The sequence below is a fragment of the Pelophylax lessonae genome, assembly GCF_965119305.1.
Source record: "Pelophylax lessonae genome assembly, chromosome: 1".
In the NCBI taxonomy this organism is placed as follows: domain Eukaryota; kingdom Metazoa; phylum Chordata; class Amphibia; order Anura; family Ranidae; genus Pelophylax; species Pelophylax lessonae.
In genome coordinates, this window is record NC_138768.1 from 557,585,867 (window position 1) to 557,598,406 (window position 12,540).

Below are 12,540 nucleotides of genomic sequence, written 5' to 3' on the forward strand. Positions count from 1 at the left end.
GAACCCCAAAAACTTGGAAAGGTGGATCTCACACGTACCGACACAGACTATCCCGCAATTTAATTGATCCCCAAAGGTTTTTATTGAATAGCGGAATAGGAAATTTGATCAAAAAAAGTGTATGTATCTCACACGTACACAACCACACTAGGCCCCAATTACTATTGTTTGTACCCCTAAAAGGATGGATGAGGAGTAGGAGTATGGAACAGGCAGCACCCTCAAATCTTCAGAAGTATGAGATGAACCTCAAAAACTTGGAAAGGTTGATCTCACACGTACCGACACAGACTATCCTGCAATTTAATTGATCCCCAAAGGTTTTTATTGAATAGCGGAATAGGAAATATGATCAAAAAAAGTGTATGTATCTCACACGTACAGAAGCACACTATACCCCAATTACTACTGTTTGTACCCCTAAAGGCAGGATGAGGAGTAGGAGGAGTATGGAACAGGCAGCACCCTCAAATCTTCAGAAGTATGAGATGAACCCCAAAAACTTGGAAAGGTTGATCTCACACGTACCAACACAGACTATCCCGCAATTTAATTGATCCCCAAAGGTTTTTATTGAATAGCAGAATAGGAAATATGATCAAAAAAAGTGTATGTATCTCACACGTACACAACCACACTAGGCCCCAATTACTATTGTTTGTACCCCTAAAAGGATGGATGAGGAGTAGGAGGAGTATGGAACAGGCAGCACCCTCAAATCTTCAGAAGTATGAGATGAACCTCAAAAACTTGGAAAGGTGGATCTCACACGTACCGACACAGACTATCCCGCAATTTAATTGATCCCCAAAGGTTTTTATTGAATAGCGGAATAGGAAATATGATCAAAAAAAGTGTATGTATCTCACACGTACACAACCACACTAGGCCCCAATTACTATTGTTTGTACCCCTAAAAGGATGGATGAGGAGTAGGAGGAGTATGGAACAGGCAGCACCCTCAAATCTTCAGAAGTATGAGATGAACCCCAAAAACTTGGAAAGGTGGATCTCACACGTACCGACACAGACTATCCCGCAATTTAATTGATCCCCAAAGGTTTTTATTGAATAGCAGAATAGGAAATATGATCAAAAAAAGTGTATGTATCTCACACGTACACAACCACACTAGGCCCCAATTACTATTGTTTGTACCCCTAAAAGGATGGATGAGGAGTAGGAGGAGTATGGAACAGGCAGCACCCTCAAATCTTCAGAAGTATGAGATGAACCCCAAAAACTTGGAAAGGTGGATCTCACACGTACCGACACAGACTATCCCGCAATTTAATTGATCCCCAAAGGTTTATATTGAATAGCGGAATAGGAAGTATGATCAAAAAAAGTGTATGTATCTCACACGTACACAACCACACTAGTCCCCAATTACTATTGTTTGTACCCCTAAAAGGATGGATGAGGAGTAGGAGTATGGAACAGGCAGCACCCTCAAATCTTCAGAAGTATGAGATTGTGTTCACTGTACCCCACAAAGATTGTGTTCACTGCACCCCAAAAGGATTTCGTTCACTGCACCCCAAAAAGATTGTGTTCACTGCACCCCACAAAGATTGTGTTCACTGCACCAAGATTGTGTTCACTGCACCCCAAAAGGATTTTGTTCACTGCACCCCAAAAAGATTGTGTTCACTGCACCCCACAAAGATTGTGTTCACTGCACCCCAAAAGGATTTTGTTCACTGCACCCCACAAAGATTGTGTTCACTGCACCCCACAAAGATTGTGTTCACTGCACCCCAAAAGGATTTTGTTCACTGCACCCCACAAAGATTGTGTTCACTGCACCCCAAAAGGATTTTGTTCACTGCACCCCACAAAGATTGTGTTCACTGCACCCCCACAAAGATTGTGTTCACTGCACCCCAAAAGGATTTTGTTCACTGCACCCCAAAAAGATTGTGTTCACTGCACCCCACAAAGATTGTGTTCACTGCACCCCAAAAGGATTTCGTTCACTGCACCCCAAAAAGATTGTGTTCACTGCACCAAGATTGTGTTCACTGCACCCCAAAAAGATTGTGTTCACTGCCCCCCACAAAGATTGTGTTCACTGCACCCCAAAAGGATTTTGTTCACTGCACCCCACAAAGATTGTGTTCACTGCACCCCACAAAGATTGTGTTCACTGCACCCCAAAAGGATTTTGTTCACTGCACCCCAAAAAGATTGTGTTCACTGCACCCCACAAAGATTGTGTTCACTGCACCCCAAAAGGATTTCGTTCACTGCACCCCAAAAAGATTGTGTTCACTGCACCAAGATTGTGTTCACTGCACCAAGATTGTGTTCACTGCACCCCAAAAAGATTGTGTTCACTGCAGCCCACACACAGCAAAATGGATGTGGATCATTGACACCTGCCTATCTCCTATCCCACACCACACAGCAATATCGATTGTAGTTTGTAGAACACACTTTCCCTAAAAATCAGCAAACTCTATCCCTAACAGGATTGATAAGAGATCGTAGATCGGGACTGAGTGCAGAGTGCAGACCCCACCCCACACAGCAATATCGATTGTAGTTTGTAGAACACACTTTCCCTAAAAATCAGCAAACTCTATCCCTTACAGGATTGATAAGAGATCGTAGATTGGGACTGAGTGCAGAGTGCAGACCCCACCCCACACAGCAATATCGATTGTAGTTTGTAGAACACACTTTCCCTAAAAATCAGCAAACTCTATCCCTAACAGGATTGATAAGAGATCGTAGATCAGGACTAAGTGCAGACCCCACCCCACACAGCAATATTGATTGTAGTTTGTAGAACACAATTTCCCTAAAAATCAGCAGCAGCCACTCCCTAAAATGCCTACAACTCGCCCTGCCTAAAACACTCCAACCTGTCCCTCAATTCTATCCGGACACAAATGTTTTTTTCCTGCCTGTCTGTCCCTAATCAGCAGCCAGCATGTTGATGTGTGCTCTCTCCCTGATCTAAGCAGCAGAATGACGCCGCTGCGGCGCTGCCTCGAACTTATAAAGACTTGGTCACATGCTTCAGACGGCCAATCACAGCTACTGATACATTTTGCAGGCATGGCTGGGATGGCTTAGGCACACCAGTTAAACGCTTGTTGATTGGCTGTTGAAAGCCCGCCATGAAAAGCGCGCCAAAGCATGCAAAACCCGGAAATAAAATGACCGAACACGGATTTTTACCCGAATATACAGTAAAGTGTCCGTGTTCGGGTAACAAAAATCCAATTATTCGGTACGAACACGAATAATACAGTCCGTGTTCGCTCAACACTACTCAAGGGCATACAATGCGATTAGAGGAGAAGCGTTTTAACCTCAGGCAACGCAGGGGGTTCTTTACTGTTAGGGCTACAGGATTGTGGAGTTCTCTACCACAAGAGGTGGTTTCTGCAGGAAGTATAGTTGCTTTCAAAAGACTCTTGGACGTACATCTCAATGATCAGAACATTCAGGGGTATGAGAGATGATTACGGCCACACACACCTACACAGGTTGAACTGGATGGACTATTGTCTTTATTCAACCTCAACTACTATGTAACTATATGTAACTATAAGTAACTTCGTGGAGACTAGATCAGTTTCATCCAGAGATGTTCTTGTGGTCCCACTGAAAGGAAGGCCAGACTGCCTTGCGCTGATGAAATTGCTCGTCATAGCGAAACCAAGCAACCCCCCCATAGACTCGCTGGGCTTCACTGATAGGGTCCAGATAATGAAAAAAAGTGGAAAGCAATTCTCAGGGGTCTTTTCCCCAATGACACTAGCTAAAACTGCAAACGCCTACAACCAGTTTGAGAATCAACCGATAATGCAGTTTTTCATCTGATTTAACTTTAAAGTTAAATTTCTCCAATGACAACAAAGAAAAATTTCCACATACTTCCCCTTTATATATGCTCATTCACTTCTGTTTTTAGAAGCGCACCCAAAGGCATCTTGACATCACAATAGGGTCCCTTGATTCAGAACTGCTTGACCTTTAACCTGTTGGACACGTTCCTGAAGGGACAGAAGGGCCCACTGAACTTCAAGTTACAGCAATTGTCAATGATGAGCAAGTACAGGTGGAGGACATGACCTCAGAGGTCATAGATGGGCCCACCCAATCCTCTGAACCATGAGACAAGAGTATAATAAGGCTACCAAAGAGACCAACATATGACGCCTTAGGTGTGAACTTTGAGGAAATAATTAATTCAAGCCAACAGACTCTTGATGACCCAGGATGAAATTTATGTCTTCCAACATTGTCTTATTTTGTCTGGTAAGCAGCCTGATAGGACATACTGAGGTGTTGTGTGTTTTCAATATCACGATTTCTTGGTGGTGGCTTCTTTGGATATATTCCTATTAACCGAGTGTCAGAGTTGTATAAAGTACTCAAAACCCATACTTGAGTAAAAGTACAAGTGTTCGATCAAAAAGTGACTTGAGTAGAAGTGGAAGTGCTCGATCAAAAAGTGACTTGAGTAGAAGTACTAAAGTATTCAACATTTTTTGTACTTAAGTATTGCAAGTAGTTTTTTTAAAAATGTTGCTACTCAAGTACTGAAAGTAAAAGTACCAGTAGTTTTTTTAAAAAAAATTTGCTACTCAAGTACTGAAAGTAAAAGTACAAGTACTGTGTTATGTAGTTATTAAAGAAAGAAGTCAAAAGTTTGTTAAAGTTAAAGTTATGAAAGGTAAAGTTATTAAAGAAAGAAGTCAAAAGAAGTCAAAAGTACACATGACATTATACACATTTTTTTGAGCTTCACTGTTCTGGCAGTGGTAATTTTTATAATTGTAACGAGTAACTATGCAGCACAAAAAAAATATCGGAGTAGAAGTATTGAAATCATTGAAAAAATGTACTGAAGTAAAAGTGGAAGTAGGAGAAAAAAATTCTACTCTAGGAAAGTACAGATACCGCCTTTCGGTACTTAAGTACAGTAGTTCTACTTAGTTACTATTCATCTCTGCCGAGTGTACAGTACTACATCATGAGATCCGTTTATGTTTTTTATATGTGATTTCATATACCCTGCCTCCCTTGCTGAGTGGATCCGGTTGATAGAACCAACACCAACTATATTTGATGACAGGCCTGTTACTTCTTTCCTTCTGGTAAGCAGCTCATTGCAGAAACTGACTGATCTGTATAAGCGCTGCATGCGAATCTCCTTTTCCTCATTAAAGCTCTGCAGCTGCTAAAGCTGATAAATAATTATGAAAGCACTCCCATTTGACCCACTCAGCACAGAGGCACAGATGAACAAACAATGATTTCTTCAGAATAACAAAATGTAGGAATCTGCAACAAAGTTTGTTAAAATCCTTGTAATGTACATTACCCAGAGCGGAAGGTTTTTTTCTCAATAAAAGTGAAATTAGGCTTTAAGTTTGAAGGCCTCTTTGTGTGAGAGCTCCCTAATGACAGTCTGCCCTGCTGTTTGTTTACCCCTGATGGGTCACTTGAGGTGTATCATCTCATACAGGGTGCTACGGTTTATGTTCTTGAGGTCACAGTGTAAGGTGAAAGTGACTTTTCATAGAAACCTCTTTGGAGTTAGTTATACAGTTACCATTGTGTTTATATGTATTGACATTCATGTGCCAATTTGCTCTGTTATACTTTATGATCTGCCCATACAGTCTATTTATCTTGTGTTTATTATTCTTGTGTGCCTGCTGAGGGCTTACAGACAAGATATTCTGGTGGTGTCAGTGAGTGTGAGGCCACACACAGGGCTAGGCGAGAGCAGAGGACCCAAAATTACCAGCAGCTCCTATGGGGGTAGCGCTACAATAGTTATTACTGTTTAATCCATGATTAACTCCTTCCTCTCCAGAAATTTTGTTCGCCAATAATAATCAAAAAGTGTGGCACCGCTCAAACCAATAGGTGTTCCCTTCCCCGGACCCACTGACAGGCAGGGTGCTGGTGTATCCAAGTATCAGTCCAGAAGGCTAATTCATGTCATTAGAATGGATTTCCAATCTCCCGGCTGGCCATGTAAACAAGAGTGAAAGGTGGCCTCTGCCGTACATGTCTCCGCCAAAACCATTCAGGCAGCTTGAATATTTAATGTGCTGCAGCCGGTCCCTGGGGTTGTGTGCCCAGTAAGTGGCTGGAACATAAATAGTCTGGGGTCCGGAGAAGCTATGTCTTGTCTTTGTAGAGAAGTTAGCCTCAATGGTTCTGCCCCTCTGAGGCAGGTTTACTGGAGTTTGCTGATGTTCATTGAGGTTCCAGCAGTGGCAGAGCTGGGGGCCTTCCTAATCATCTCTGGAGCTAGCTAAGCAGCCTTACCTAAGGATCTGATCTGGAGGTATCACTGAAGAGTGATGGGTGGAAACTGGAAAGTGTGTAGCTGTCCTGTGGCATTGTGACTATAGATTCTGTGTCTGGTGGAACCTAGGACACAGAGGTGCCTGGAGGAAACTGGGGGAGTTCAGCTTTCCTGGAGAGATATTGTGAGAATAGATCTCAGTTCAAGATCCAAGTGACTGTGTGGTATTTTGAAGGATAAGTGCCAGAAGTAGCTCTTTCTGAGATAACTCTTGCAATGTCCCAGTTCTGGCCATTCCTTTTAAATTGAGTGAATTGACTGTTGTCCACGTGAATGGTGGCCTCTGCACTTTAAGGAAAAGAACCAATCTAATCAGTGGTAGTACTACACTAATTATAATACATATACACCAATTTGTATATAAATACATATATGTAGCACCCCCTGAGTACATTTAGTTTAGGCTCCACTGTAGCTAGGGGAGTCAGAGTTAATCGGTTTGTGTACAGTTAGCTGGCAGGCTCTGAGGGCCCCGAGGGCCAGAACTTAGTAAGCGGAAGGGTGGAAACAGCAGCCTGAATATTCATGGGGACTCTGCCAATCCCTGGGGGAATTACTGCCTAGTAGGTGGAGAGTGCCCCATAAGTATTCAGGAGCCTGGCCAGATGGGAGAGCGGGTCCCAGAATCCAAAGGCCTGGACTGGACCCCTGTGTTGGGGGCTCTGCCTCCAGGCAGAAGTGCTGCTGCTGAGATGAGAAGGAGCCAGAGAGGAACCTTCTCCCCCTTCAGTCTCATTCATGAGACACTCTGCCAAGCAAGTGGGACCTGTACAGCAGGAGGCCTGGACAGAAGTCACTATCATGCGGCAAGATTTCATGGGACTAAGTAAGAAACCTCTACCTATTCATCCCACAAAGAAAAAAGGGGAGAAAGCAACCGGGTGCAATGTCTAGCTAGCTTTCAGAAGGGACACTGTACACCTTACCTTCATCACTGCTTGGGGAAAGCTTAAGTGAAGCCAGGTGTGTTGGAAGAGAATACTTGCAGTTAGTTTGGGACTTGTGCTTTAGGGATCCAGTAAGGACTTATTCCTGCGGGAGTGCAGTCTGGGATATATGCTGAAAGTTGGCAGCAGTTCAAGTTGTCCTCAGAGTTCTTTTGTAAATACAGTTCTGGGCATCCCATATTACCCTAACCCCATCCAAATTAACCCCCTAATTAAAAACAAAACCAAAGACCTGGAACTGGTTCATTTACCATTGGATGCCTGTGGAAACTGCTTGATGCCTGGCTGTGCAGGACAAAGGGAGGCCCAAAATCCAGCAACTCTCTAGGGGGTAGTGCTACATATATGTGCTGTTGCAATTGTTAAATGTAAAATATAAAACAATGCATACTTATGGCTAATGTTCATAGCCAAGCCATTGTTTTTTTGGACTCTGTATAGTTGATTAATATACTGCCATTTTGTGGTTATTTTGGTTATTGCACCATCTTTTTCTGTCTTCCTTTCTGTGTTCCTGTCCACTTGTGATGTATTTACACTTCTTTCACACTGTCTTGTGGGGATAAAGATGGCCACTTGTCTCTAGGCCTCATGTAATCCGCTTGCATCCGGGAACACTTTACCATGTTTTGACCTGCAAATCATAGTCAAGTCTTTATCATAATCAAGTCTTTTCAATCATCTACTACATCCTATCTGCTGTAACCTGCTTTCAATAAAGATCTTTGTCTATATAAAAAGGTGATTAATGAGTTCAGCTATCTGATAAAAGACTGTCCGCCGTGATTGTATCTGCTTACACAGGCCAGGCATAGAGGTCTCTACAAGGACTAATGTCACTAATACAACAGTTAGAGTCAGAATAATATACATACAGTGCTGTATCCTGGCCCAGGCCAACAAGGCCCAGGCCTAGGGCGGCACTTTGCAGGGGGGCAGCAAAAAAATATTTAATTATTTGTATAATGACTATGGACTTCCTATTTATTATACAAATAAGTGAAATAATCTTATAATTACAATCAGTGGCAGCAAACACAAGTCCAAATATCTTAAAAGAGTAATCTTACTAATCCTGTGACATAAGGCTGTACTAATGGGCACAGATAAGGCTGCACTGGTGGCCACTGATGGGGCTGCACTGGTGACCACTGATGAGGCCACACTGATATGAGTAAAGAGGCATTGATAAGGCTGCACTGATGAGGCTAAACTTATGGGAACTGATGAAGCTATGCTGATGGGCACTAATAGACTGTGGTTATAGTCTGTGGTTTACAGATGACAGGGTGGGTCATACACAGGAAGGGGTGTGGCCTTTACAGGAATGGGTGGGTCATATTTAAATTAGAGGGTGCACAAGTTTGTCAGGCCTAGGGCAGCACAAAACCTAAATACACCACTGTATACATATGCAAATAATTACTAAATCAAAATGAAAGGCATACTGTATGTTTATTCACATAACAGGGAGAGGAGAAAATAAATTTGCATTCTCATTTTGTTATCCAACATCGGGATAAAACTGAACTTTACTGTGTTTCAAGTAATTATTTATTTCAAGTATGTATGTAGCACTAGCATTTCACCTTTATTACCTTTACAAGCTGCATAAATAAAATTTACAATAAATAATAGAATGATTACAGTACAATAAAAGATTGATTTAATTGCACGATAGTTATCTGTAAAAAAAAAAAAAATATATAAATAAGATTTAGCAAATATGACCAAGTTTATAAGTCCTTCATGTGAAATATCCATTTCACCTTTACACAAATTATTGTACAATAACAGCCCTTTCAAATATAAGCAAACATACATAAGGCTAACAGAAAAATATTTTGATCCAAAAGAGATATCTGGGTGGGTTCACCACCCCCACAGTCATCAGAAAAATCAAAGAGAGACATATTCCTGCCATAATTATGTAATTGAATTGAAGCTTTTGCACAACAGGTTTAAAATAGCAAAAATGTTTAACGCTTAACATATTAGAACAATAACTCCTGCACAGTACACCACAAGTGTTCTCAGCTACGTGAGCACAGTAACAGAGGTGAGAGATTCATACTTCATACTGAGTAACCACTGGACATCACTGGCCATGATGTTAGCAGTTCTAAAACATTAGCAAGATGGAACTTCATTTAGGGTACATGTAGTCTATGAAATATGTTACATTTTAGAACCGCTCATGGCAAGTGATGTCCGGTGAGATAATGGAAGAAAGGAGCAGAGAATTGTCACTCCAATAACACAAAGTGCTAAAGCAAGGACTTTTTTTATCAATATTACCAGCTGTTAAAACTTATATTACAGTTTAATGGTTGAGTTTGCATCTACTTTATCAAACTATAGTTTAGTTCTTTAATTGCAATGCTATGATACAGTTTCCTATGTGCCCTTCCAGTGTGCTGATCCCACACCAAAAATTCTTCAAAATCCTTCTTATATATCCACAACAACCTTAGCTCTTTAATTGTCAACATCTTATTTACACTTTTTTAAAATAAATTGATAATGTTAGATTTTAACTTTAGGTTTGTGGTGATTACCATGCAGGCAACTGCTGACAGTAAGTTTATTTTTTTCTGTTATTTGAAAGTAAAAAAAATAGGTGCAAGGAACAGTGTGCACCTAAACCACATCCCTTTACTTCACTCACATTCAATACATGACTATAGATAAAAAAAGTTAGGCATGGTTAGGCCTATTATCCCTGATTACTATTGTCCTGTAAGTGGCCAGTTTTACACTGCTGTATCCTATGTGGTATCTTCATTCTTTTTTTAACTCTTTATGCAATTACTTATAGCTAAAAGAAAATTTTCAGTATACCATCACAGACCAGGATGGAGAATGAAATAACTATTTATAAACAATTCACAAAACCTTTTCCAGTAGCTGCCTAAACACGCTTAGGACCAAGGGCTCATTCGCACAAGTACATTCACCCATACAGCTTAAAGCGATATTAAAAGGAAAGCAAACATTGCAGCTTACCAATTCTTAGTTGTGATGACTGCATTCTTTTTATTTTTTTCATCTGGTGATCTGGCCAGTAAGTCTGTTGTTTTTCAAAAGAACAAGATCTCTACCAGATATACCAGTTTACATGGATGAGTCAAACCATTTAACACTGGCAGATGAGCCTGCAATAATCAGCTTTTATTTACCTATGTAAAATGTTTATTCTGAAAAAGAAAAAAAAAAAAAACCTGATTGCTGCAACTGATTATAAAGTGTGAGCTGAAGTTAGGCTTCAGTTTATTAGTGTATCTAAATCTGCTAGTACATCCAACACTCTCCTCTCCCCAGTTTGATAGTGCTGCTGTACCCCTGTGCTCCTTCATCCAGAGTAGGGGCACTTTAATACAGGTGATGTATTACTGGTCAGATCATCAGGTGAAATCAGAAGGAAAAAAAAAAAAAAAAAAAAAAGAGAAAACGAATGCAGCCATCACATTTAAGGATTGGTAATTTGCAATGTATAACATTTTTAGTTTTGGGTTTAATACCGCAACAATTGGGCGTATTTTAGAGCCCCAGGACCCTTTGAATGGGTGAAGGTGGCTGCATGCAAATATGCATAATGTGCCAAATGCAGGGAGTCTCCATAAACAATAGGAGTTTTTATCTGCCATAAGCATTGAACTGTTTATGCAAAGCCAACTGATGCATTCTCATTAAACTTTTCATCTTTGCCAGGCAAGTTAGTAATATCTTCCTTCATAATAAGAGAATGTTCTGCTTGGTCAACACGCAATCTCCACAACTAAGTAATATCCATAGTCTATGTGGTAATATTTGGTCAGTGATGCAGCGCTATCCTCTCCCCTTTGCTTACATGGCTGGAGATTCCCCACCATAGCAACCACTAACAGAGAGGAAGCTGTCATATATAGTAGTGGTAGAAATACCACTACCATATATGATGCTTGGCTACGGATGAACAGTCTGAAAGTCCGGCATTTAGACAAACACTCGAACATCCTAAGTTCAGTCCAAGCTTCCAAAATAACCTTTTTAACCCATTAGAGACATTTCTCTCCTTACTCTCACCTGGAAGGAGGTATTGCATGCCACTTCATGCAAGTGAGATGGTGCTCTTACTGTACCTAACCAGGAACCCTGTACATACTGTTTAACTTCTTGCCAATTGCTTGATGAATATATGCTACGGCAAAAAAAGGTGAGCTTTAACACAAAACTGCTGCACATGTGCATCCATAGCGCCATGGGGTTGTGTTTTAAAAGCTCGCTGACTACATGCTCCCAGCACATTGTCCAAGATGTCATCATCAGTCTTGGTCAGGGAATCTGATGTGGAGCCAGCGGGAAGGGGTCCAAATTATGGGACTGCTGAGAGAGCCAATTATGTAGCAGCACCGCCTCTTGGGCATTAAAGCCAACTTTAGGGAGGGCCACAAGACCTATGTCTTTCACTTTAGCTACATAGTTTTTTTTTTAATACCTACCTGGACCCTTTGAGAACATAGAATATTTTCTGCAAAAGGTGAACTTAGGCTTTAAGCTCTGTCCATTGACAGCAGTCACCGCATGCAGCCATGTCATGCACTCTGCATGTTCCCTTCTCTGAGTATGTGCAGCAGCAGAAAGGGTCCACAGATTGCCCAAATGCTCTGTCCACATTGTGCAGTACAACAAATGCTCGAAAGGCTGCAGGATTCAGGGGGAGTCCTGGGAGAGAAGCCTCCATGGGCAAACACCACATCATTCTCCAGTACACATCAAAAAAGCACCTGCTGGCAACTCAACGCATTAAGAAAGAGCCAGGACAGAAGCTGGAGTCTCCTCCATTACTAAGCTCTATGTTTTAACCACCTCACTTCCAGTATGTTCCTCACTTTCAAAAAACTGTGGCAAAAGTCAGTGACCAGGAGTGACACATACTCTTGTCTTCCAAAAGGGGGACAGGATGTGAGCCTGAAGAGCCTCAAGACAGTGTTCATGGAGACAATGTGGAGCACTGTAATTCAAGGTAGTAAATTGAAACTGGACGATGTCTATTTATATATTTAGCATGCCTCAAGTGGCCAACAATAATGGGGAAACGGGGTTATTTTGATAGCCTGCCACTAATTACCAGTACTGGGGGCTTAACAATACTACAATTGACCACCAATGAAGGGGGAGTGTTGCAGTCAAATACACCAGAGCTGGAGGTTATTATTGAGACCAGTGCTTGGGGTTACTATTTCTGTCAATGACACCAACACTTTGGCT